Below are 26,138 nucleotides of genomic sequence, written 5' to 3' on the forward strand. Positions count from 1 at the left end.
TTCATATTCCAACTTTCCCAACGCTTGCAAATTTGGCAAATGACTTCATTTATCTGGATCTGTAAAATGTGAATGGTCATACCCACATGACAAGGATGATAAAAGGATATAAGATTTAGGAGAGCAGCATACTTTTTTTTCTCCTCCTCCCTCCTTCCTTCTTTTCTGTGCAAGTCAGCTGGGCTGGTTGGAGCAGAATAAAACAAGGCTAAGAATATGAATTTGATGCCCATAGAGGACCAGGGTCCTGTTCCTTGTCCTGGCCACATGGATCATGGATAGTTGACTTGCAAATTGTGTGCTCACATCTCCTCATCATGGAGCAAAGACAATTTGCCCCCAACTCCTATCCCTGTGGACAAATACCATTTACTCAGCAAGGATGCCAAGCATTTTTAACCCCTGACTCATGAGGAAGAGGAATTTAGCAAAAGGGGGAATAGGGGAGGGGGATGAATGGGAATAGAAGTTAGCAAGGAAAGAATGTAATTGTGAGAGTCAGATACTGCTATTCTGGAGAGCAGAAGAGGGTAGGAGATGGGCCTTTCCCTTAGATGAGTTGACTTGATGGCCTCAATTCTTTCTTTTTAAAACTGAAAAAAGAGGGTTTAGATAACTGTGTAAGGCTCTCCTTCTTCCTCATGGAGTTGTACCCTACGCTAAGCCAGTGTTTCCATATTTGCGGGCATTGGATCCCTGCAGACTGGTGACATGATTGAAAGTGGCCTTGGAAATCTTTATTTGCCCTGAGCAGTATTTGCATGCCAGGTAAATATAAGCACTATTGTGTTGGTGACAGGTTAAGCTTTTACCTAAAGCAGGGCCCTTCTATTCAAAATCATTGAAATTTAGACTTACTTTATAGCCAAGCTTCAAATTTGGATTCCCTGTTTCTCTGGATATTCTCTTTTGCCCATCTCCCTTTGCACTCTGGATTCAGCAGCCCAGCCATGAGAATGAACATACAGTGCTTTTTTCCTTTTGACCTGGGGTTCAGGAACCCAGGAACTCATGATGAGATCTGCCCTGGGCCTTTCTTCTTGTGAGCTGAGTCCTGGGAACAGAGGGACCAGTGCCTTATGGTGCCAGAGGAACATCTGCTGGGTGGCCTGTGGGTAGCGGCCCATTTGCTTTATTTGACTGGGTTGATCCTTTGCAGTGTCTTTGATGCACTTAATACCAGTTTGTACTCCAGTGGATGCAGAGAATTGCCCTGGGAGAGTAGGCACAAAGATGGTCCTGAGAACTGAATGTCTAAAGGGGAAAAATTGGCATTAATTGAGTCCTAAATATGTGCCAGGGAATTTATATAAAATATGTGTTTAACCCTCACAGCATTCCCCCTGAGGTAAGCTTTATCCTCCCATTTTATGGATGAACACATCGATATGCATAGAATTGAAGTGCCTACCCAGGGGTCACAAGTAGTAAATGGCAGGTGTAATCTGTCCCTGATCTGTCTGACTCTGGAACTCACTCTTTTCTCCACGTGCCCCTTCACTGATTTCACAGCAGTCCTCACATCCAGCTCTGGCTTATGCAAATCCATCTTGATTCCCAGGAAAATCCTATGTGTCAGGTTGAAATTCAATTCTAGCATCATATAAATTATAGTTGGAGAAGCAGAAATAAACGCGTCAAGATGATTTGTAGGATGATAATAAGACATGAGTCCTGATAATTTGATTTGAGTTGATAGATGTTAAATCTGTGTATGTGTGTAAGAGAGAGAGAGAGAGAGAGGACAATTCACAAATCTAAATTAATAAAGGAACCAGTCCAAGACCTCTGGTCCTGAATACTGGAGCAAGATGAGAAAGCAGCTCAGGAAAAAATTTTAATGAACAGAGAAACTCTGACCTGGGAGGGATCTGTTGGCCATTGATCAGCAAATCCCTCAGATTGTGCCCTTGCGACCCTCCTCTCCTTCTGGTTCCCATCAAAGTCAGGGGGTCTGGAGATTCCACCATGCAAGGGATGAGGGCAGGGGCAGGGGTTGTATATACAGCAGGAAATGAATGAAGAACAAAGTACTTTCTTTTGGCCCTTCCTCTTCTCCAAAGGTATCATGGGCAATCATCATAGACATTAACCCAGAGGAAATCTGCCTGTCTCATTTCAGCTTTCTTACTTCCTTTGTCTGGGGAATAAATTTGAAATTACTCTAGTGCTTATCTTAGAAAAATCACTTCTCTTTCTGTGTGGTGTATGCAAGGAGCACTGGATTTGGAGTTATGCAGATGTACGTTTGAATTCTGAATGTGCCTCAGTTGGGCCATTTGTAAAGGGGTATAATACTACCTACTTCACAGGATGCCATAGGGAGCAAACAATTTAGCATGAGCTAAACAACTGGTAGCAGCTCCATAAATATCATCGTTTTGCTCTCCCCTAACCCAGGCCAAGAGAGTCCACTGCCTGACTTGAACTTCATAAACACCCTAGATATTTCAGTGTGGTATTCTCTGTGAGCATCTCAGAGATGAGCACACCACTTCTGTGAACTAGAATGCCAAGTTCTTTCCCACTTCTATGCCTTTGTACCTGCTGTTCACTTAACCCAGAGGCTATTTCCTATCACTTTTATGACTCGATGCCTTCTCATTCTTCAGGTCTCAGCTTAAATATCCGTACCTTGGAGAGGTCATCTAGAGCAATCGTCCCACCTCCTGGGGCTCTGGAAATGTCTGTACTTGGATCTGGGTTGTGGTAATGGAAGGAGGGCAGAAGTCAGATCGCCATGGGTTGAGGAATGGGCAATGAGATAAAGAAAATAATGAACATAGACTACATTTTTGAAAAATTTGGATGAGAGGGGAAGAAAAAGACTTGACAGATGCTAGATGAGCATTTGCTGGTTGTTTTAGGATTGTAGAAGCTCTCCCATAATTACCATTTGATAGAAGTAGTACAGAGAGAGTAAGAGGCTGGCGGTGTGGCAGAGAGAGATGATAGGTGGGCAAAAGGGAATTCTGTTCAGGTCAGAGGTCAGATTCAGAGAGACCTGAAGGAGAAGGAAAAAAGTGAGTGTAGCTGTGAATTTATTTACATGGAGGGGGGCTGAAAGTTGAAGGAGACCCCTCCTAATCATCTTATTTTCTTGGTAGTATGAGGGCACTTGCTTTGCAATAGAAAGAGGGAGGACATGTGAAGACATGCTGGGACTTGCAGAAGGTGAGGGAGCTCATGAGACAAATTAAAGGATTGATGGACAGACCGAGTTTGGAGATCATGACTCAGCAGTGGTCTTAGCAGCCAGGGTTAAAAAAAAAAAAAAAGCAAAAAAAGACAGGTTATAAGTTTGCTGATTGGGTGGTGGGGTTTTGCTGGGCAGGTGCAGTGGTGCAAAGAAGCTGAAGAATCTGATAAGAGAAGAGTCCTTAAGATCAGCCATGAGCTTCAGACTGGAGCTGACTGATGGATTAAGAAAAGACAGTGGAATAAGGAATTTGTGGTGTCCATGAAGCAGAAAAGCAGGTATGGTAGGGAAAGGATATGAGATGGAGGGTTCCAGATTCATGAGGAGAAGCTCTGGGTGACGACTAAGTCCACTGTGTCACCATGTGGTTGGGCAATGAAGGCTAGTAGAGTTCTCTAGGAGATCCAGGTATTGCAAGGCTAATGATCCAGCTAGGCATGTATTGATTTAGTTAGTCATTTCTTTATTAAACTTCTTTGTAGCTTTAGGCATTTGGCAGGCAACACAAAACATAGTGAGACTTGTTAAGCGTCATGAGTACGAGGAAAATAGTAATCTCACAAGATCAGATATGTATTAGACAGCCAGCCCTTCCTCCATATAGGTCACAAAGTCTGATGAATTATTTGAAAGTTGGAAAGAAGTTTTGCCAATATGGAAGTAGTGTGCTGGGAAAGAAAGAAAGACTGTGCTGAGAGTCAATATTTCCAAGTATTTTTTCCCAACGCTGTCACTAACTAGCTTTGTGATTCTAGGCAGATATACCACTCTGGGCCCTAAACTGGGTGGGGTTTGATATTTAAAGTTATTACCAGTTCTGAAAATCATGGCATTTTATGGTTCTCTAAAGAAATGGTTCTTGATGAAGGCCAGAAACAGAACCTGATGGGCAGATGGACCCAAGAAGCCTGGCTGGAGGTCCAAGATTCAAGATGATTGAAGGCTGATGGTGATGCACAGTTGATCCTCAAGACTAGTGTTCTGCTTGTGCCCTTATCAAGCACAAGGACCTCTTTGCCTTAATAATCCCCTCCTCCTTGTAGACTTTTTCCTGCAGTTCAAAAAAATGCCCCAGTCTGTCCCATGTTAAAAGCAGGTTTTTTCCTTGACATGTCTCCCCTTCAATTTTCTGTTCACCTTCTTGTCTGATACACTAGAAAGAGAAACACATTTGCCTCCAAATTTATTCTTTCAAGTTTCACTTCTTAACCCACAGTGTTCAAGTTTTCATACCCAGCCCACTGTAACTGCACCTTGAGGATCACCAGTGATTCCAAATGGTCGATTCATGACCACTTATTTGTTCTTGACCTCCTTGACTTTTTGGAAAATGGCATTAGGCATTGTGGTTCAACTCCTCTTCAGACCCTTCAGACCTCTTCTCAACTTTGCCCTCAGAAATACCACCCTTGTGCTTCTCGTACTCATTCTCTCTACATCCTCTAGCTCCTGCTTTTTTCCTGCATCCATATTTAGTTGACTCCAAGGATCTACCCTTACTTCTCTCCCTCTACACTTTCTCCCTTGGCATTCTTTTCAATGGTGTAATTTCAACCATTGTGTTCTTGCAGGTGACTTAACTCCGTATCTTCAGCACTGATTTTGTCCCTTCCTCTAGTCTTTTCAAAATGCCTGTTGGACATCTCTGCCAACATATCAAATGTAAACATTTCAAATTCGAAATTCAACATATCAAATTGTGCAAACCAAAGTACTAAAGTTTTTCTGTTTCTTCTGTGTTCTGTATTTCTGTCCATGGAACTTTTCATCCATTGAACCATTCTGCCAAGTGAATTATTACTCAAGATACTTTCACTTCTTCTGCAGTAAAAGTTACTACAAAAGAATCATGGGATCTTGGACTGTTTCATCTGGAAGGAATCCCAAAGGTGGTATGTCAAAGTGGGGTGTTGTAGCTAAGAGCATGTGTGGACTTGGACTTGAGTAGATCTGGATTTGGTTGTTGGCTTTACTTATGTGCTAGCTGAATGATTTTTGGAAAGTTACTTAACTTCTCTGTATCTAGGCTTCCACATCTGTAAAATAGGGACAATATCCTAAAAGGTTATTTTCAGCATCACTTAGGTGATATATGTAAGTTTTCAGTGGAGGGCCTAGTCCTTACTAAATACTCAGAGAATTATACTAATTAGTATGAATAGCAGTGGAGTCTGAACATCTGGAAGGTTTACAATAAAATCTTCTATTGAGAGCCAACATTTGGAAAGGGATGCTTGGGTTTATTTATTTATTTTTTTAAGTCTTTTCAGACTTCTGACAAATCCTTAATAATTACTAAGGATTCTGCCCTTTTATTTTTCAGATGATGAAAATAAGATGAGAGAAATAAAGCGATTTAATGTTAGTGTAAGTGTTGGGAATAGAAACCAGACTGCTGATTGGTTTGCCTTCCTAAATCTTTAAGGCAGTTTATACTAAAACTAAGGGGGTAATTATTGGAAACAGTAAGAAATCTGTCGTCAGAGAAGATTATTTTTAGACTTTAAGTTGCTGGGGGAAGAAACCATGTCTCTTTAACTTACTGTCAAGTCTCAATTACTTATGCTAATTGGTGCCAAAAAAAAAAAACTTGGTTAATGAAAGGTACATATAGTCACCAAATTTCAACCTTTTCCTCAATTATCCTTTTTTAGTTTGTTGGAGGTACTCATTCAATATGGAAACAGAAGATGAAAAATATCATCAAAATTCTTGAGTCAAGGATTTTCAACCAAGTTTCATAACAGCCATAATATAAATAAAGTCACTTCTAAAAAGATATTGAAGGAAAATTTGAAAAATAGACATGGGATGAGGTCATTGTGATAAATAAAAATAGACAAATGAAACTCCATATCTATTGTTATCAATGTCTGAAAGAGTTCCATGTTTGGGAGGAAATTATTCCTTGCTTCCTAATGTTTTTCATATTTACTTATCTTGTTAACTTTTTAAAGTCCAACAGGAAATAATTTCAGCATCACAGTTAATTTGTTTTGATGTGTCTCAAGAGACCTTTTTTTTTTTTTTAACAAATTATGCCTGCTGCTTTCTATCAAACCATGCCACAATTGGAGGGGCATCTGCTCTTGGAATGTCTTTTCAAAAATAACAGTGGAGTCTGAACGTCTGGAAGGTTTACAATAAAACCTTCTGTTGGGAGCCAACATTTGTGTTGGGATTTTTATTTTTTTTAAGTCTTTTCAGACTTTTGACAAAGTCATGTGTGATCATGTTCCTTCAACTGAACTTTATCAATTAAATCTGGTTCACTAGGGTTGGGAATGGGGAATTCCCCTACCTGGCAATTAAGGTAGGTGTAGTAACAGCATAATCTGGGTACATATGGATGGGGGAGTGCAAGTTGTTTTCCATGACTTTTAGAGGAAACCACTCACTTATACTGATAGAGTCAATTTCCAGTGGCATCTGTTTTGAGGAGACTTAAGCCAATTTGGTCATCTAGTATTTACTTTTTTTTTGATAGGTACTAATAGTAGAGTAGATTTGAGTAGTGAGAGGTAGGTGTAGGGAGAACTTTAGGTCCCTTAATTATCAGAGTATGGTAAGGCAAAAATGAAAGCAAGTTTCAAATCAAATTTTGGTAGATGTATTAAGATTTATTCATAAGCATGAAATGTGAATGCAAAGATAGTTCAAAGGCAGAATTGGCCAGCCTGGTAAAGGGGTTAGGTTCTTCCTGAAGTGGAAATATGCAGAAGTACGGGGGATTTAGACCTGAAGAATTTTTGGTTATAAACTGCTGGGCATGCCCGATTCTTCATGCAAGGGTGGTACAGCTGTGCTACGCTCCTAATCCATTACCCCTCCCCTTACGCTAAGTAGCAAACCCTCTGGGATTGATTCATATAAACTATTTGAAGTGCTGAATAACCATCTCTGCAGATACTGATTCCTGACTAAGGTACTTCCTGTGCTAATTAACCACCTCTGAAGGGCAGATTCCTAATTAGGGTAGTTTGTTAACCAACTTCCCCTAGGTTCTAGGTTGACGTTAACTTGTATGCACACTCTATCATTCTGTTATTCTTTCCAGCATCATTACCCTCCCAATATCCCAAGCTAGAAATCTCAGAGTCATGCTTGACATTACCTGTTGCTGCCCATCAACAGATTCTGACAAGTGTAACTGTTTAATCATTTCTCAGATTTGGCTTCCCTTCTTATCTCCAGAGCCACTGACATAGTTTCAGTCCTGACCACAAATTCTCCTTGAATTACTGTAACAGAATCCCTGGATGCTCATCCTTACCTTCTTTTCTTCGTGCAGTATGGTCTCTGTTCCAGAGTTCCCACCATAAAAACAAATGTGACCCTGTCGCTCTCTGCATAAACTCTTCTGTGGACTTCCTATGACCCGGTATATAATACTCCATCACTCACCTATCTGAAGTCATCTACACATATGCATTTCTTGCTGCAGCCTTCATAAGCTTTTCAGTTTCCCAAACATTCTGACCTGGTTTAACCCTCAGGATTTTTGTAGATGTACTTCCTTACTTGTTTCTTTACCTGACAAATACTGCCCCTTATTCTAAGTTCTCCTTTATGTCTTCTCCTCTGTGAAGGTTGTTGTTTGGTCATTCATTCACCTCCTTCAGCTCGCTTTATTTATATTTGTTGATGGTAACAATTGTGTTATATAAAAAAACGTGTTTCAAGATACAGTGCGAGATGCCCAGTTAAATTTGAATTTCAGATAAGTAGTGATTTTTTTTATTCGTATGTTCTATGCAATATTTTGGACACATGTTTATACTAAACAATTCTTTGCTGTTTGGCTGAAATTCAGATTCAACTGGGCATCCTGATTTTGGTTGCTAAATCTGGCAGGCCTTATTGTGTTGTGATTCAATTGTTTATGTGTCTGTCACTTACACTTCACTGTCACACAGCAAGTGAACAATTAGACTCTAGGCTAGCACAAGTTCCTACTGAATACTGCAAATATTTCTTAAAAAGAAGAAAAAAGAAAGAACTAGAAAGAGTGAGAGGTAAATGAATGTTATTCCATATCTTTTCCCACTTGAGAAAATTAAAAAATTAAAATTTTGGACTACTCTATATATTCAGGTGATACAGCCCCTTATTCCTAGCAATATTTTGGAAGACAAAACTGTTTGAAAATGAGGGACCTAAAAATAGTTGCAGTGTATGAATGCCTTCTTGCATAGAACCCCAAAGTTATGTCTAACATATAGATGTAATAATAATAATAACAATAAAATAATATGAGTAATTGTGAACCCGTACGCTTCAAGTGTATCCTCATTTAATTCCTACAAAACCCTAGGAGGCATGTATCATGGCAAGGGCTTGAACAATTTCACTTTCCAGTTTTGCACTGTGTTAGCCTTACTTCCAAATTTGACTCCACTTCATTCCCAAAGATCCACAGGGAAGCTCATTTGGTAGGAGAATTGCTCAGAACTCCACCTTGTAAACGGAAAATAACGAACGAAGTTGCTAGGTTTCTGTATGGGATTTGGACTCAGTCCCACTTCTTTGGGAAGCTTTCTTTGCATCTAAGGGATTCTCAGACTTTCACTTTTGTCTCATTTTCGTGGTCGTAAAACTGCCTTGACCGAAAGTTTGTTTTAAGGGCTTATGCCTTTGGGATATAAAGAAATGTTTGAAGAAGGGGAAGGGGATAACAGCATGTGCGATTCTGTGTGGAATGGAATGTTTAGTAAAGCCCCCCCCTTTCCTTTAGTTGAACACATGGTGGGAGACCATTCAAAAGGCCAACAACTTGGGTAACAACCCTTAAATCGACATTGTTTGTGCCTGAATGGATCCAATTGGCTTTAAATGTTTTGTTCCCCCACATAATTCCTATTTTAGGCAGATCGGTTACTATAGAGACTACAGCCCCTTCATTATGGATGACCAAGAGAGGACATGGTGACTAATGGTTAGAGCAGAGGTCTAAGGTCCAAGGTCCTAGTCTTCGCCTGACCACAGACTCACTGTGAGGCTGTCCGTAACGTTTCCCTGTCCTGAAAGTTTTCCTTAACTAAATAGGAGTAAAAATAACTTTGCTGGAGCCATTTGGGGATTGATATTTATATATTTTGTTATGGGGGGTGGGAGAGATGGAAGAAGTAGGAATGGAGGAGAAAGACAGCAATACTAACGGAACATGAATTTAAGAAAATATTGAACTCCAAAGGCAGTTGTTGACCTGCTCAGTAACCAGCTGGTGATCAGTATCACCTTTGGGGCAGAAACATGGGCCATGGTGGCTTATGGTATTTTTTTTTAAATATGTGTATGCTGAACCTCAAACTCTTAAAGGTCAAGTGTAAAGGCTGCAATTTATAAATCTATATAAGTTATTTATCTATCTTCAGAAATAATTATTTTATTCTCTAGCACTTCTTTGAATATATATATATATATTTTTTAGGGTTTTTCTCTTTTTCAAAACAACTTTTTGCTATGAAGATTTTCAGGCACCACGTTGAGATGCTCATAGTGTAAATAACCTTCATGCGCCCATTACCCAACTTCAATAATATCAGTGTTCTTTCATTCTTGCTTCATCTCCCTCTTGTTTACTATTATTTTTTCCAGATTGTGTTAGAGCAAATCCCAGACAGCATATCATTTAACTTGTAAATGCTTCAATATGCCTTTTAACAGATAGGAGTATACGAATATTTTTCCATAACCACAATACCATTATCATAACCAAGAGAAATAAAATTCCTTAATATCATCTGATAACTAACCCAGGTTCAATTTTCCCAGATTTTCTCAAAAATATTCTTCTTTATAGTTGGTTTGTTCTCATCAGGATTCAGATATGGTCCTTGAATTATTGCATTTGTTTGATACAGCTCTCAAGTATCTTTTCATCTATGGCAATTTCCCCTTCCTCTCCCTTCCTATTTTATTTGGAAACACTTCAAACATTTTAAGAAAAGTTGCAGGACAAATGCAATGAACACCCACTTACCATCAGGTTTTACATATTCACTTAACTCTCTCTCTCTCTCTGGTATATATATGCGTGTCTGTGCTATGTTTATGTATATACATATGGCTTATTATTATTATTATTACTTTGTTGAGTCATTTGAGAGCTAGTTGCAGACCTTTTACTCTTAAACATTTCAGTGTGTTTCCCTTAAGAACAAGGTCATTCTCCTACATAGTCACATTACAAATATCATGTTCAGGAAATCTAACACTTTAAAAATGCTATTGTCTGCCATTCATTCTATATTCACATTTCCCCAATTGTCTCAATAATGTTTTATTAGCTTTTTTCGTTTTAAATCCAGGAGCCAATATAAAATCAAGTATTGCATTCCCTTGTCCTTTCTCTTCAATCTCCTTTAAACTAGACTAGCTCCCCAGCCTTTTATGTCTTTCATGACATTGACATTTTTTGAAAAGTCCAAGCCATTTGTTGTGCACAATTTCCTCAATTCTATTTGCCAGATTGTTTATATTTGACTTCTTAAAATAACTAATGAAACAAATCTAGAATTAGCATACTTTGCTGTAATTTAGAGCAAGTTTCCACATATCGAAACTGGATTTTCTTTCTTCTCTGACTGCTTTGCTTCCCTTATTTGCTATTTATCTGGAAATATTTGTCCTCTGAGTGGTATTTTATGTACCTTTATGCTTCCAGGTAGAATAGGACTGAATTTCCTTTTTCAGGGTTTTCTCCCTGTTCTTAAGAATGCATTGAAAGCATTTATTCTTGTTTCACTTTATAGAACAGCAGAAAATGTATTCCAACCAGCAGTTATGGAAGAAAATGGGAAGAGCTTTAGATGTTACTATATCTTCCTGAAACATAGCGTAGCCACTCCCACCTGGAAATTTGGAAGCTCCCCATACTGTGGAAATAGAAGGCACAGGTATGTTATGTGGGCTTTTGGGCAGCAGCGCTTTGTTTCAGCAGCATTTTCTGGTGCCTGACAAGTACCAGCAAGAGAACTGCCTGTTTTGGTCCCTGGGAGCTAGATACAGCTTATACGGAAAACCATGGATAAGCTTATTTTGTATTTTCTAACCATGTGTCTTAGAGCTGCTTAGAAGACATTGAAGTAGAGTTCCCTAAAAGAGAGTTCAAAGTTAGCAGTAGGGCACACTCATGTAAGGTCTGCTCTCCCTTCCCCCATGATGGCCTTTGTGTCTGTGACGAGATAACCTTTCCTTCCTTTGCCATGGGTGTGGACTCTGTTGGACCATCTCTTCCATCACCAAGGAGACAGTTTGGGCTGAGTTAGAGGCATGTGGATGGTATCTCATGCTCAGTTCCTGCTGTAAGCCCTTTTGTTCCTGGCCCACAAGGGTTCAGCTCCACTCACAGGTCACTTAGGAGAAAGATACGGGAAGAAGGAAGCTGGGGATAGAAAAAATACTTTCTGGGAGCACAAACAGTGAATGGCTTTGTATCTCTAGGAGACCCTGCCTTCCTATCCACCCTACCTCAAGTATCAATGAGAATTTTTGCTCCCAGTGACCTCCATTCCTCATACTCTCTGACCTCTCTGGAATCCAGACTCTGACAAAGCTCTATACAGTATTTATGACTAGGGCTTTGCTCCCCCAAAGGAAAACTGGAATCCTGCCACGGGACCTTAGGGGAAATAGCCACTGTTTATTCTTTTTAGGGTCTTATAAGGGAAATGGAAAAGAATAATGGGTGTGGGAAAATTGTGACCTGCTATCCCTAATGTGCTGGCATGAAATATCCATCATTTTAATAATGATTTTGCAATACAATGGTGATTTTATTTTGTTCTCACAACTCACTGTAAAATAGATATTGCTGTTCCCTTCTAAAAGTTGAGGATTCTAATATTCGGAAAGATTAGGAAACTTGTCCACAGTCATTCAGGTGGTCAGTAGTGAACCAGGATTCTAACCCAGTTTCTTGGACTCACAGGTACATGCTTTCCCATTACTCATCACTGCTTCATGGAGGGCCTCTATTCCTACTACTTGAAGACTGTCACCATGAATTTTTTTTAATTTTTGTATCTGATTTTTCCACCACCTCTGACCTCATTATACTAAATAAGACTTCACAGCCAAAGGGCTGCTTCAGCCTGCTGAGTACTCACATGACCTAGAATTGCTGGGACAGATATATACATAATTAGATTGTGTACATACGTGTCTATTTGTGTAAACTCAGGTTAGTGCCTGTTCTAGTTTGCTAGCTGCTAGAATGCAATATGCCAAAAATGGAATGGCTTTTTAAAAGGGGAATTTAATAAGTTGCAAGTTCACAGTTTTTAGGTTGTGGAAATGTCCCAATTAAGGCAAGTCTATAGAAATGTCCGATCTAAAGCATCCAGGGTAAGATACCTTGGTTCAAGAAGGCTGATGAGGTTCAGGGTTTCTCTCTCAGCTGGAAGGACACGTGGCAAACATGGTGACATCTTCTAGTTTCTTCTCCAGGCCTCTGGCTTCATGAAGATCTCCCAGGGTGTTCTCCTTCTTCATCTCCAAAGGTCGTTGTCTGGTGGACTCTGTGGTTCTTTTGTCATTCTGTCATCGTTCTCTGCTCTGTTGCCCTCCTGTCATCTCCTCATTCTCCCAACATCCTCAAAAGGAACTCTCTCCAAAATGTCTCCTCTTTTATAGGAGTCCGGTAAACTAATCAAGACCCACATAGGATGACTGGAGACATGTCTCCACCTAATCAAGTTTAATACCCACAACTGATTGAGTCACAGATCTGTGGCTATAACTTAACCAAATTTCCAACCTACAGTACTGAATAAGGATTAGAAGAAACAGTTGCTCCCACAAGATTGATTAGGATTAAAACATGGCTTTTCTAGGGTACATAAATCCTTTCAAACCGGCACAGTACCTAACATATAGCGAGGGCTCAGTAAATAGTATGAACCTATGCATGCAAGATACATACATAGTATAGGTGCACATCTGGTGCTAATGAATCCAGGTGATAGATGGGGTAGAAATAAATGAAACACAGTAACAATTATTTTTGGCATGGATGCTTTTCACAATTAATGCACATTTGGATCTGGCTCTGCTAAATAGCTTCAGCTGCTGTAGACTTGAAGAAGTTTGCACCCAATCTGTCAGAAGTTGGAAATGGAGGTGAAAGGAGGTAAATATAAGAAGAAGAAAAAAAGAATGCTACCAAATATATGAGGGGCAGAAGGAAAGGCCAGGCTGCCTTGGTCCTCAGCTTTGCCCCATATGATTCCCATCTCAGCAGAGCTTCAGTTCTTGCCTTGTCTCTGGGAAGAGGAAGCCAGAAGCTAGTCTAGAAGTCTGGCCCAGTCAGAGACTAAACCTCTCAAAGTACTAAGGGAAAGGACTTTTCGAGTTTAAAGCCTGGGAAATTTCTTTAGACAGACTTCACTATCAAATGGGAGGGAATCTTTAGGGTTATCTTCTTTTATCTTAGACCTGTCTTCCTCAACATGATACTTATGTGTTCTAATCTTGGTACCCAAAAGATTAAAAATCCAATGTTTGGGCTTTCCACATCATATTGGGGGTAGTGGTTCCACACCAATGAGCATCATCTACATGTTACTACTGGAGATGCTGGAACAATTTGAAATCTGTAGTAGAGTTAGTAATACGGAGTTTATTTTTCATGCTCTTTCCAAGCAGTGTTCCAGGCAGCATTAAAATGGCTCTGTACTCAGGTAGAGGTTTTTTTTTGTTTGTTTCATTTTTTTAACATGGGCAGGCACCAGTAAATGAACCCAGGTTGTTCTAGTTTGCTAGCTGCCAGAATGCAATATACCAGAAACAGAATGGCTTTTAAAAGGGGAATTTAATAAGTTGCTAGTTTACAGTTCTAAGGCTGAGAAAATGTCCCAATTAAAACAAGTCTATAGAAATGTCCAATCTAAGGCATCCAGGGAAAGATACCTTGGTTCAAGAAAGCCGATGAAGTTCAGGGTTTCTCTCTCAAGTGAGAAGGCACATGGCAAACATAATCAGGGCTTCTCTCTCAGCTGGAAGGGCACATGGTGAATACAGCATCATCTGCTAGTTTTATCTCCTGGCTTCCTTTTAGGAAGCTCCCCGGAAGGCATTTTTCTTCTTCATCTCCAAAGGTCGCTGGCTGAAGGACTCTGCTTCTCATGGCTGTATCGTTCCACTCTGCTCTCTCTGAATTGCTTTTTCTCTAAAATGTTTCCTCTTTTACAGGACTTCAGAAACTAATCAAGACCCACCCAAATAGGTGAAGACACGCCTCCAACTAATCCAGTTTAACAACCACTCTTGATTAAATCACATCTCCAGGGAGATGGTCTAATTACAGTTTCAAACATACAATACTGAATAGGGATTAGAAGAAATGCTGCCTTTACAAAACGGGATTAGGATTGAAATATGGCGTTTCTAGGGGACATGCATCCTTTCAAACCAGCACATGGGTCTCTGGCATGGTAAGTGAGAACTCTGCTACTGAACCACTGTGGCCCTCAGATAGAGGTTTTGAATCCCAGACTTTTCATTTACAAGCAGTGTAACCTTGGCCAAATTTCTTAGCATTTCTAAGCCTCTACATCTTCATCTGTAGAACATACAAAAATAATGTCTACTTCCTAGGCTTGCAAGGATGGAATGACATAAATATATGCCCAAATGCTTTGCCCTGTTCCAAGCACAGTGAGGGTTGGTTTCCTTCTTCCCTCTATCCCCACAACACTTGTCCTTCTGTTTTCCCTTTGCTTATAGCTTATACTAACATGTTTGAAAAGGCAGTATCTGTTTTGCTTTCCTTCTGAAAAGGCTGTGAAAATCTAGCAACTCTACAATCCAGATAATTATCAAGATGTTTATGAGAACTCTGCCAAGGAATGGGACATCCTCATTCTCTCCTAAAACTTGCTGCAACTCAGAAAAGGGGTACAGGCAACCCGGCTCAGTATGTACAGGCCAAGGAAGACCGACAGTTCCAATGCAAGCCAAGTAATTTCCACAACTGGCAGAACAAAGGGGCCAGAAGTTAAAAGAATAGGATGTGCTTCCCATGCTTCTGTTTCTGTAGATGATCTGAGTGCCGAATTGCTGGAGGCAACTCAAAAGAAATTTGATCAATGGAGGCAGAAACAAATTAATAGACAAGCTGGTCCAAATGGGATGCCCTCCACCAGGATTCTGTAATTGCCTGAGTTGGATTCACATGAAACAAGATACCCAAAGAGATAGTGGAAAGCTTATTAGACTCAGTGCCTAAAATCACTCTTCCAAAATTCTCTTTTTTATTCCAGCAACTATTAATTAAGCACCCAGTTTACATTCTGCCCTATGCAGAACCTTCCTGAACGCAAAGTAAACTTCAAATCAGTGTTGCTATTGTGACATGAAGAAGTCAGGTGAGACGTCAAGGGATGGGAGGTAAGGCTGGAACTGGCATAAATTGAGGCATAGAAGAAATTTGTCTTTGGCATTCTGCTGCCTGCCTTGCAAGTATATGAACACGTTTCATCCTGTGGCAAGCACTATCTGTGCCCACTCAATGCCATGCCCCATCAATTTCATTTCCTGATTTTATAATAGGTGAATTTCTCTTGCTATTGGGAAGGAGATGTCCCTCCCCTAACTTCAGAAGAGTGAAGTTCTTCAGGCTTAGAACTTCCTGGTTGTTCAAAGCCCAGGTAACCCTGTTTCTCTTCATGAGTGATTGGCTTAAAGAATGGCAGGTGATACAGTTCCAACCAATCAGATGCAAGGAGAAGTCTGCTTGAAGCTTCTGCTAAGGATTTTGCTTTCTGTTAAAACATACAGATTAGGCTTGAACTGCACCTTCTTTTTCCTTCCTTCTTCAAAGTTGAAGTATTGCTTGAAACTATAGCAGCCATCATGGGACCATGAGGCAATAAATACAAAGATAAAAAGCCAATAACCAAAGATGGAAAATCTAAGGGATAGAGAACAGAAAAGGTTGGGATTCTTGATAATATCACAGAGCCCTGAACTACTAGACTTCTTCTCAGGTGAGATGAGCAAACATGTTTATTTCTTAAATCACTCCTAATTGGGTTTTCTGCTACTTGTAACAAAAGCATTCTGGATAGTCCTTCCTTTTATACAGCATCCCTTCCCGAAATCTCATCCTACAGCCTTCCTCAGAGCCCAAGCCACCCTCTTTGTTTTCAGCTGGCTGCTAAGGGATCCCTCTTAAAGTGTTGCTGGAAATTATGTTATTAGTTGGACTTAAGGCATGATTTCACCAAAGAGCATTTTCAGTTTAACAAAAGATTCCTTGGACTAAGAACAGATACGCAGAAATAAATTATGGAATAATGCATCTTGGGATTGATACTTTACAGATGACAGGGAGCCTTGGTTTCTGCCCCTTCAAACCCAGCATGTAAGGAAACACCTGGTTTCTAAAGAACATTGTAACTCAAAGTCCACCAGCATTTTTGCATCAAAATCTCATGCCCCACACCAGACCTTCTGAATCAGAATCTGCATTTAAACATGATCCTCAAGTGATTCATATGCCCATTAAAGCATTGTTTCAGACGTAGGGAACTGCTTCAAGACTTAGAAAAACTCAGGTTTCTAGTACCAGGTGAATGACTAGCAAGGCATGTTACAAGGAAAATTTCTCCTACTATCTTTGGATCTGGCTGTGGAGATCTGGGATAAACCAGATACAATGAATAAATAAATCCAATTATTTCAGAACCGTCTGAACATGAACATTGCCAGAATTCACCTAGCACAAATCACCAGTTTCAAGATTATATGTTATTTCTGAGATAGAATGAGTTATCAGAAATTATGACACAGAACAGAAATGGAAATAGTGCGCTGTGGTCTAAGGGAGGGCCCACTGGACCTGGGTAGGGTCTGGCATTACAGGCCCTCAGTTAGGTCACTTCATGTGAGGTTCCACCCTTTTCCTCAAAGACTCAATCTCATTATTGGCAGTGCCTGAGGATAAAGTTGTAAGCAAGTTATCCCTGCCAATAAAAATAAATATTAATTTCGATGAGATTCAAGAATGTCAAAAAGTTAATTTACATGAAATATATAGCCATCACATGGGCAGGAAGGCTCCCCTTGGTCTGTTCTGGAGAATTTTCTCCCCATAGAAAGCTTCCTGGGAACCCAAATCATAATCAGAAATCATCACACTGGTTTATTTTGAGATATTATCTTGGGGACCAGAACCCTTGAATGTCTTATGATCAAGTCATTCTATTTTCCTGAGGCAAACTTATATGAGAGGCAAAATCATAAAGAGAAGGATGCTTTATGTGCATGAAATCAAGATGAGGAGATTTAGATGAATTGTGATAGCATCAGGCAGAGATAGCCAGGCATATTGATATTACCATTGGGTGGGTTTTAATAAAGAGTCAAATTGAAGCCTAATAGCTAAGGCTTTCCTTCCCTGAGCAGCTTCAGTGAACAACTTCCCCCATTTTCTGGGTTTCAATGCTGATTGGGTTTCAGTGCTGATTGGGTTTCAATGCTGATGACTCATGCTTTCTTTATCTTTGTTTAATGCCTTTAATCAACAATGTTTCCTGGGCAACATACTTTTTCAAGTGAGCTTCATATCTCTGTCTGGCCTACTATGTATTAATCTAAGCATTTAATGTGCAGAAGGTAATTTCATTTCACTCATTTCCAAGTTCTTAGTGGGGACCTCATGGTCACCCTCAAGGTTTAGTCTTAGATCTTCCCTTTTATTGCCATTAATGGATACAGTGGGATATAGCATCACAGTTTCTAACTTGTGTACCTCCAGAGGAGAGGGTTACAGGTGTGCCCAAGCAATTGATTTCCTTAATCCTTGGGGAGAATGACAGGTCCAGGTGGGCTGGGGCCTTTGCGTAGTTCCCTCCCCACAAAGAGTGTGTGATAAACTATTTTAACTTCCATGTATGTCAAGAAAGTTTGGGAATCCCTGGTATGGTGGAATGGCTCTGGTAATCAGGACACTAGCTACATGAGCATCTTTGGGTAGGTCATTGCACTCTTTGAGTCCCAGTATCTGAGACAGGTGGACCAAAGCTTACTTGATGTTGAATTAACAAGATAGCTCAAATTCTTCTGGGCTCAACATAGCTACACTCTTGAGTGAGGGCAGAGGCGAACCTACAAGTGAGAGCTAAAGATTCCCTGCTGTGGGGATGCTGCATTGCAGGGGCAGAGAGCTAGGTGGATGATTGAGTGGGCAGAAACCAGTCTTCTCATTCCCTCTCAATGCTCTTACTTGGGAGGCTTCTAGTCATGTGTCTAAACAGAGCAACATCAAGCCAATTATCCATTGGCCCAGTGAAAAGCCTGGGAAGAAACTCTTAGCACATCCAGGTGGCAGCAATCAGAGTGACCTACTACTGCATCTCAAATTATAATTGATAAAGTTATTGCTAATTTTTTGTCTAAGAAAATGTGCATATTTCCTGAACCCTAGATTTGTGGATTCTTCCATATTTCTACCATCCCAATTCTTCTTAGACATCAGGGTTATATTTAATTATACTCTTTAAAACTAATAATTTTCCTATTCTGAAGAAAATATTGTCCAATATTTACCTCAGACATATTTCTCTGGTAGAATATGCTTCCTTCTAGTTATGGACATTTAGCTAGATTCCTGGTCATTAATTCTACAATGAATCCCTTGGCTTGTGAAATCCCTTAGTCCTTTTCTCTTTTGTCAGAAAACTTTCTGAAAAGTTTTATTGTGATGCCATGAATCACACTGAGATGAATCTGTGGCTGGCTCCATCCTAAAGGGCAAAAAGAGATGCAGCAGAATCCTGATTTTAAATATACTAATAGCTTAAAGGATGTTAGAGCAGAACAGGATCTTAGGAAGGTGATCTCATTTTATGTTGTCATTTTATAGATCAAGAAATTGAGGCCCAAAGATGTGAAATGACATCCCTAAACTTGCAACTTGCATTATCAGTGAGATATGATGATAATCCAAGAGTGAGGAATATAGTCAGGGAAAACAGATCACTTTGTTTACACCTTCTTGCCTATAAAATTAAGATAAATCACACTACATTCTCCCTTGTGGCTAGGAAATATACTTGTGCTGGTTTGAAATTGTTATGCACCCCAGGAAAGCTATATTCTGCTAATCCTGATCCAGTCTTGTGGGGGCTGCCATGTTTCTTAATCCTGATTCAATATTGTAGGATGGGACCTCTTGATTGAATTGTTTCCTTAGAGATGTGACACACCCAATTGTAGATGTGACCTTTTGATTAGATGAAGATGTGATTCTGCCCATTCCAGGTGGGTCTTAATTAACTCACTGGAGTTTTTAAGAGAGTCAGACATTTGGAGATGCAAAGGAAAATGCCAGAAAGGCCCACAGGATCTGCAAAGGCCATTTGAAACCAAAGCTGGGAGAAAAGCCCAGCAGATGTTGCCATATGCCCTCTCATGAGATGCTAAGCAAGCCAGAACCAAGAGTTTTCCCTGGAGAAGCTAAGTGAAGGCCAATAGATGCTTAGAGAGGAAGCCACTGGAATCAGAAGCACAAAGCAAGGAACCAGGAGCAAGGACTTCAGACACCAGCCGTGTACCTTCCCAGCTGATAGAGAAATTCCAGATGCCATTCAGTCTTTCTTTGGAGTCAAGGTGATTTTCTCTGGATGGCTTAGGGTGTACCTATTTAAAACCTTAGAACTGGACACCTATAACTTAAGAAATCCCCTTTATAAAAGCTATTCCATTTCTGGTATATTGCATTCTGGCAGATTTAGCAAACTAAAGCAATAGTCTTGGGAAGAAAAGCTTCCTGTGGTCCCTCAAATTGATCATTTGCCTCTGGTGACTTCTCTTCCTAAATCCTGGAGCTCCCATCTGGAACATTCCCAAGCTGTGTCACCAGCATTGATGCCAGCTGTCTGTTAAGATGCCCTCTGCCCACTCCAGGACCACAACTCAATGAGAAAAAGCAGCTTCCTGATCTTGTCTTCCTAGTCTCAATGTGGTAGCCACAACTGCCTCTTGATACCTACAAAGCTGGTGACAAATTCACAGGGTGCTGAATCCAGTGACCACACTAATTTGTCACACCTCTGCAGCCTGCTTGCCAGTAGAAGTACCAGCAGGCAGACACTTTTTGTCTTATTTTTGGTCAGATCTTGCTCAAGTACACCCAGCAGATAGAGACTAATTTGCACCCAAACCCTAGATGCAAGAGAGTCTGAGAAATAGATTTTCTCTTTCTAGTCTCTGCAGTACAGGCAGGCACAAAGAAAGAGATGGAATGAATGCAGAGTGTCAATCAACCATGCAACGCAGTTATGCTTTGGGCATCACTGATCTTAACCAGCAGAGTGACCCAGCATACAAGTGGAGACCACCAGGAATACTGAACAGAGCAGGATATCTCTAATATGGAGCTGAATCCAGGCTCATAGGAGACCATTTGTAAAAAATGACCAACGATTCAAAGGATCAATTTGTCTAACACATAGCCTTCATTAACTAAAGTCAGCACAATAACTCCACAAACAAATCAAGAATTAGGATAACCATTCTCAAGACCTATCTGAGAACAAAAAGTATTTGCATCAGAGAATGACAACTCCTCCAGTATCCATTCTCTTCTTATTCCTTCTTTCTTTCAATGATAGATACACCCAGGGTTTAAAATAGCAAACTATGTTCTGCAGGCCAATTCTGCCTGTTGCTTCTTTTTATAAATACAGTTTTATTGGAAGACACTCAGTCATTCACATATCATCTATGAGTGCTTCCTCCTACAAAGGCAGAGTTGAGTAGCTGCAAAAAAGACCACAGCTGCAAAACTGACATGTTTAGTCTTTAATTATTGGCCCTTTACAGAAAAAGCTTGTGAACTCCTGAGCTAAAGACTGCATTTTCCAGCCTTTCTTGCAGCTAGGTGAGATCATATGACTACTGATCCAAGGAGATGTAAGTGAAAGTGATATTGGAACATGACACTTTTAGGCCTTAGCCCTAAAATGTTGGATGTATATTCTTCCTCCCCTTTGCTCTTCTTATGGGCTTGGAAAATTCGTTCTATAAAGGGCTATAGAGTATCTGCACAATCACTCAACTTCACCTATATAGCATGAAAGCAGACATAGATGATACAGAGATAAATGAGCCTGACTGTATTCCAATAAAACTTCCTTTACAAAAGCAGGTGGCCAGACAGGTTTCGTCTGTGGGCTATATGCTTCCTAACCTGGACCCTAAGAGATGGCTGAGTGACACAATGGAATTAACTTGGGTTTTGAAGGACCACATGAAAATAAACTGCCCCACCAACCTAGACCGTTCACCTTAAGACTGGTTCATGTGGGAAAAAAATAAACTTCTAACTTTTTTTCAGCCACTGTATATTTGGGTCTCTTTCTTACTGCAGCTTAGCCTTATAATAGTGCTTCTATCATACATAATGATGTTCAAACCAGGGAGATATTTCTAATATTTACTCAACATCTAGGTTCTAGCATTTGCAATTGAATACTACCTGTGCCCTTGCACTAACTGTGAACCAGGCTCTGTGCAAAGCATAGTGGGGATGGTAGTAGGTTTGGATCAGTGATTATCCATCATATTTGGAAATGTTGAGTGTGAGATATCAATAAAATATCCAAATAATGTCCATCAGGGCCTTTTAAAAATTAGTCTGTAGCTTGGAGAGAAGCATAAGCTTGAAAGCCCTTGGTCTAGAGGTTCTGTGAAAGAAAATGACTGTTAAAGAAGAGACTGTAAAGAGAAAAGAGAGCCTGACTTGGGAAAGAAGCTATATTTAAGTGACAGGCAAGGGAGGAAAGTGATTCTCCCAGGATCACATGATGTGGCCTTGAGAGGGTGAGCAGGATACAGTGAGGAGAAACTGCTGAGCCTGCCTGGCACCGAGGAAAAGCAATGCTCAGTGACCTTGCCAGAGCACTGGCCAAATTTTAGGGATTAGGGAACAAGTCAGTTCTGAGAAAGTGGAGGACAAAGTCTCTCTCCCCGTGTATAGGAGGGATGAGGTGGGAGGGGCATGAATACAACCTAGAAAGCAAAATGCTGACTGTGTTGCACCCTGAAGCTTTGAAGCAGGCTCAGAAAAGCAAGTCCCCCAGAGGCCTCAGATGATGACAAGCTTTTCTTTTACATGAAACTGCAGCAGCTACTTTGATGAGGCCCCTTTAAGTGCTGGTGACACTGAGAACACCCCCCAGAGACCATAGGGAAGACGATCCCACAATCATTTATTATCTGGGCCCTAGTCATGCTTCACAGAATTTGGCAGGTCCCTGGGTGCTGCGTTCCAGCTCAGGATCTGCACTCTTCAGATTAAAGAGCCATCACAACTCTCTGTTTATTTTAGAAAAGATTAATGGTGCCTCCTCCTCCTTTCTCAGGGACAGACTTTAGTCTGTCTACAGTGAGTCATTAAACATATCGGCTCAACCGCTCTGGCTGCAAGATTACAGATATAAAATCATCCAATTTTGACAAAAAGCAGCTGCAGCCTTTCTTATTATTTTAAGAATGCAATCATATGTGGATTTTGACAGATGGGAATGTGACCGGTAAGGGGTCTATGGTAGTCAAAGACACAAGCCATCTATTTTAATCTGCGATCTTCCTCTGCACCTTCTGATTTGTCACCTTCACCAAGATGTCTAACAATTAATTCCTGTTAAGTCAGCTTAACTCAATTTAATCAACCCTTATTGGCTACTCTGATAATGATATGGCAGAGGTCTTCGAAGGTAGAGAGCACAGAAGGATGAGCTCAGTCCTCAGGTGAGGTTGGGCAAGCTTTCTTTGAAAGGGCAGTGTTGCAGCTGAGTCTTTAAGGGCCTTGACTAATGTGTGTGTGTGTCTGTGTTTGCACATGGACAGGGGTTAAATAAAGGGAAAGTGCAGTATTCTAAGCAAAAATGCTGAAATAAGTAAACACATGTAGGCAGAAGATTGCAGTACCTGAGAAATGTCTTGGAGAATCAGAGTTGAAGGGCATTTTAGGTTCAGATGTTCACAAACTTTGATGAGTATTAGACCCACCTAGGCAGCTGAGGTGAGAAATTCACTAGGCTGGGTAGTCCTTACCTCTGGATTTGACAAATTAGACTGCTGAGACCCTGAGATGTTCATGACCGGTCAGCATCAGTACAACTATCTTCAGAAAAGGACGAGTACTTTGCTCTAAGGGAGCTGAGGTTAAGATTTGTGAAGAAAGTCATAATAGAGAAGCTAGAAAAGTGGGTTGGACCCAAAATGGATTGGATTTGGATGAGAGGCTAAGGAGATTGGAATTTTTGTATAAGCACAGAGAGTTTTAGAGGCATTAAGGCTTTAGAGAGAGAAGTGAATTCATCAAAGTAATTGGAGATGTGATCAAAGTACAAAAGCTGATGGTTCAGGCCTGCTGACTGAAACAGAATTACTACCTGCCTTAGAGGTTCCATTGCTACCCAGCCATCTAAGCCCTCCTATCCTCATGTGCAGGAGATCTGGGACCTGGTGTTCTGGAAGTCTAGGGGTCTCAGGGTCTGCAGGTCTGAGGATCACAGGGCATGGGGGTGTTTAGGGCTACCTTGCATATTGCAAGCTGAGGGGAGGGGAGTGGGAAGAGACTTAAAAGTTAGTCTGTCTTTAGCCCAGCAGTTATTCAGACCAGGTGACACTGGCTTTAGAAGACAACTACTGTGGCTTGAATGGCTGCTGAATGCCTAAATCACCTGTTTCCCCATACTTACTGCTAGTCTTCACCATTTGGAAAATTCTCCCAACCTTTATCTCATAATTTGTCCTCTTTTTTTTGAGGATAATACATAGTTTCAACTGAAAGATTAAATAAAACACCCTAAATGGAAGCAATCAGGAGAAAGCTCATGATTGTAATTAAAATGTTGGCAGCATCATTGGATGTCAGAGAAACTATCACCTTGGAACAAAGATCCAAAATAATCTAAAATGAGGAAAATCCTTGATAAAAAGATTATCTACAGCACATATAGAATCATCTGAGGTGAAGATACCTTTCTTCACACTGCATTCAAGTACCTTGTTTCTCAGTGGCGGATACTATTGGTAATTGGCAGTTCTTTTGTTATGGAGACTTTCCCCAACACTGCAAGACCTCTGATGGGTGTTGCTAGGTCTGAGCCCTGATCAGATGACTCTGAATTCAACTCCTTTTCTGGAATATTGTGCTGCCTTTCAACAGAGGCAGAGATGCACTTGATTTCAATCAACTGAAAAATACATGTTACTGCATTTTTGTTGTTATTATATTTCTAGAAATCCTCTAAGGAGCAGTGATCTTGTTTAAATGGAGGACACTTAATTCTTCTGAAGTCCTTCTCAAAAGCTTAGTGGGAGGAGCTTTGGGGACCCAATAGATAAGATCACAGAACTTCCAGGGGCAGTAAAGAGGGATGGGGACAAGGGAGAGAGCCCCTAGGACTGTGGGTGGTCCCCCGGCACATTCTTACCCATGAGTCCCAAACCTTCAGTACAATCTTTTACTTAGGAAATAATTAGAGCATCATTTTTTTTTTTTTGGTATAAAATGGCAAAGGGCTGAGAAATAGATCTGGGTTGAGAAAGGCTGATGAGGCCCAGCACACATGAACCCAGGAGCCAGAGGCAGGAGGGAACGTGAAAGTGTCAGCCTCTGTGGGAATTAGCAGAAATCAAGGGCAGGGTCTGGGATTTCCACAAGGGTGGAGCGGGTGGGTTGACCCAGATATTGAGTGTCAAGGAACACCAGCTCACCAGGGTCACAGGCAATTCAGGTGAGGCCCTAACATCTTAGATTCAACGCTGTTTTCCAGGAACTATAACCACTTCATGTCAGATAACCCAGCATGAACCTGGCCTGAAGACAAACTCAAGATTTGCATTCTTATTTAAGAAACTTCAAAGAATATTTGTGGTGAGTGGTCTTTTGCTTTTCAGCCTTCTTAAGACCACAAGAGGAATTCTCCTAATAGAGCTCAAATTGGTGAGTGGGTAATGCAAGGTAGCCCCAGATATAAATGCCTTGAAGGCATATCAGCTAGCTGCTTCAGAACTGTCACTTTCCTTTGCCTGTCATCTGTTTTGTCAGCCAGGTCATTCTCTGTGATAAATTCAGAATGATTATTTCATTCCAGAGATCATGAAGACAACAAAATGACAGAAAATAACTGTGGGACGAGCACCAAATATTAAGTATGATTATTTTCCAGTTGTCACAGCTTTAGCTTCTCATATAAACATCCAGTTTGTTTTCAATATGGATTTGGTGAAGCCTGCCCTGGATTCCTTTGGACACCCAGTCTGTTCTTATTCCATGCTGCTCTGGTTTGCTGCTTCCTTGTATTTGGAACTGTATTCCTACTTGGAAAATGTTTCCCATCTTTGTAAGTGCACTAAGCATTGTGTGAAAAGCAGAAGCACTAATCACTACATGAAAAGCAGCATAGCCCTGCCACTGGGATTCTCACTGAGCCACCATCGAGTGCTGTTTCCTTGGGGTTTTCTGATGCACTGCCGCCATGGGGGGCATACTCACCCACCCTAGGCCAATGTCCACCTCCAAGGCACCCAGTGTTCCTTCCAGTTCTGAAAGAGGAAGAAAAGAAAACCCATTAAAGATGCCAAACCATGCATTGCATTCTTCTATCCTGATACTTCCACAGAGGTCTCAATCCCTCTCCCAGTCTTCATCATCTAGTCCAACCTCTTGCCCTGAGGCAGGCTCTGGACTGACATATCCCAGACACAATTAGTTAGTGGTTGACTCTCATTCAAATAATAATAAAATATCAGAAGGTCATTGTGTTCTTTGAAGATGAACTTGATAGGCATGAAATCTCAAAAGAAATCCTGCAGGCACAAAGCCCCAGGTCCTCCCCAATCTCTGAGCACGGCTTGCCTGTCGCAGCCAGCACAGTAGGAGAGAACGCTGTCCCCAGCTTTCACTCTCCCCTCAGTA

The sequence above is a fragment of the Tamandua tetradactyla genome, chromosome 9 (assembly GCF_023851605.1).
Source record: "Tamandua tetradactyla isolate mTamTet1 chromosome 9, mTamTet1.pri, whole genome shotgun sequence".
Classification (NCBI taxonomy): domain Eukaryota; kingdom Metazoa; phylum Chordata; class Mammalia; order Pilosa; family Myrmecophagidae; genus Tamandua; species Tamandua tetradactyla.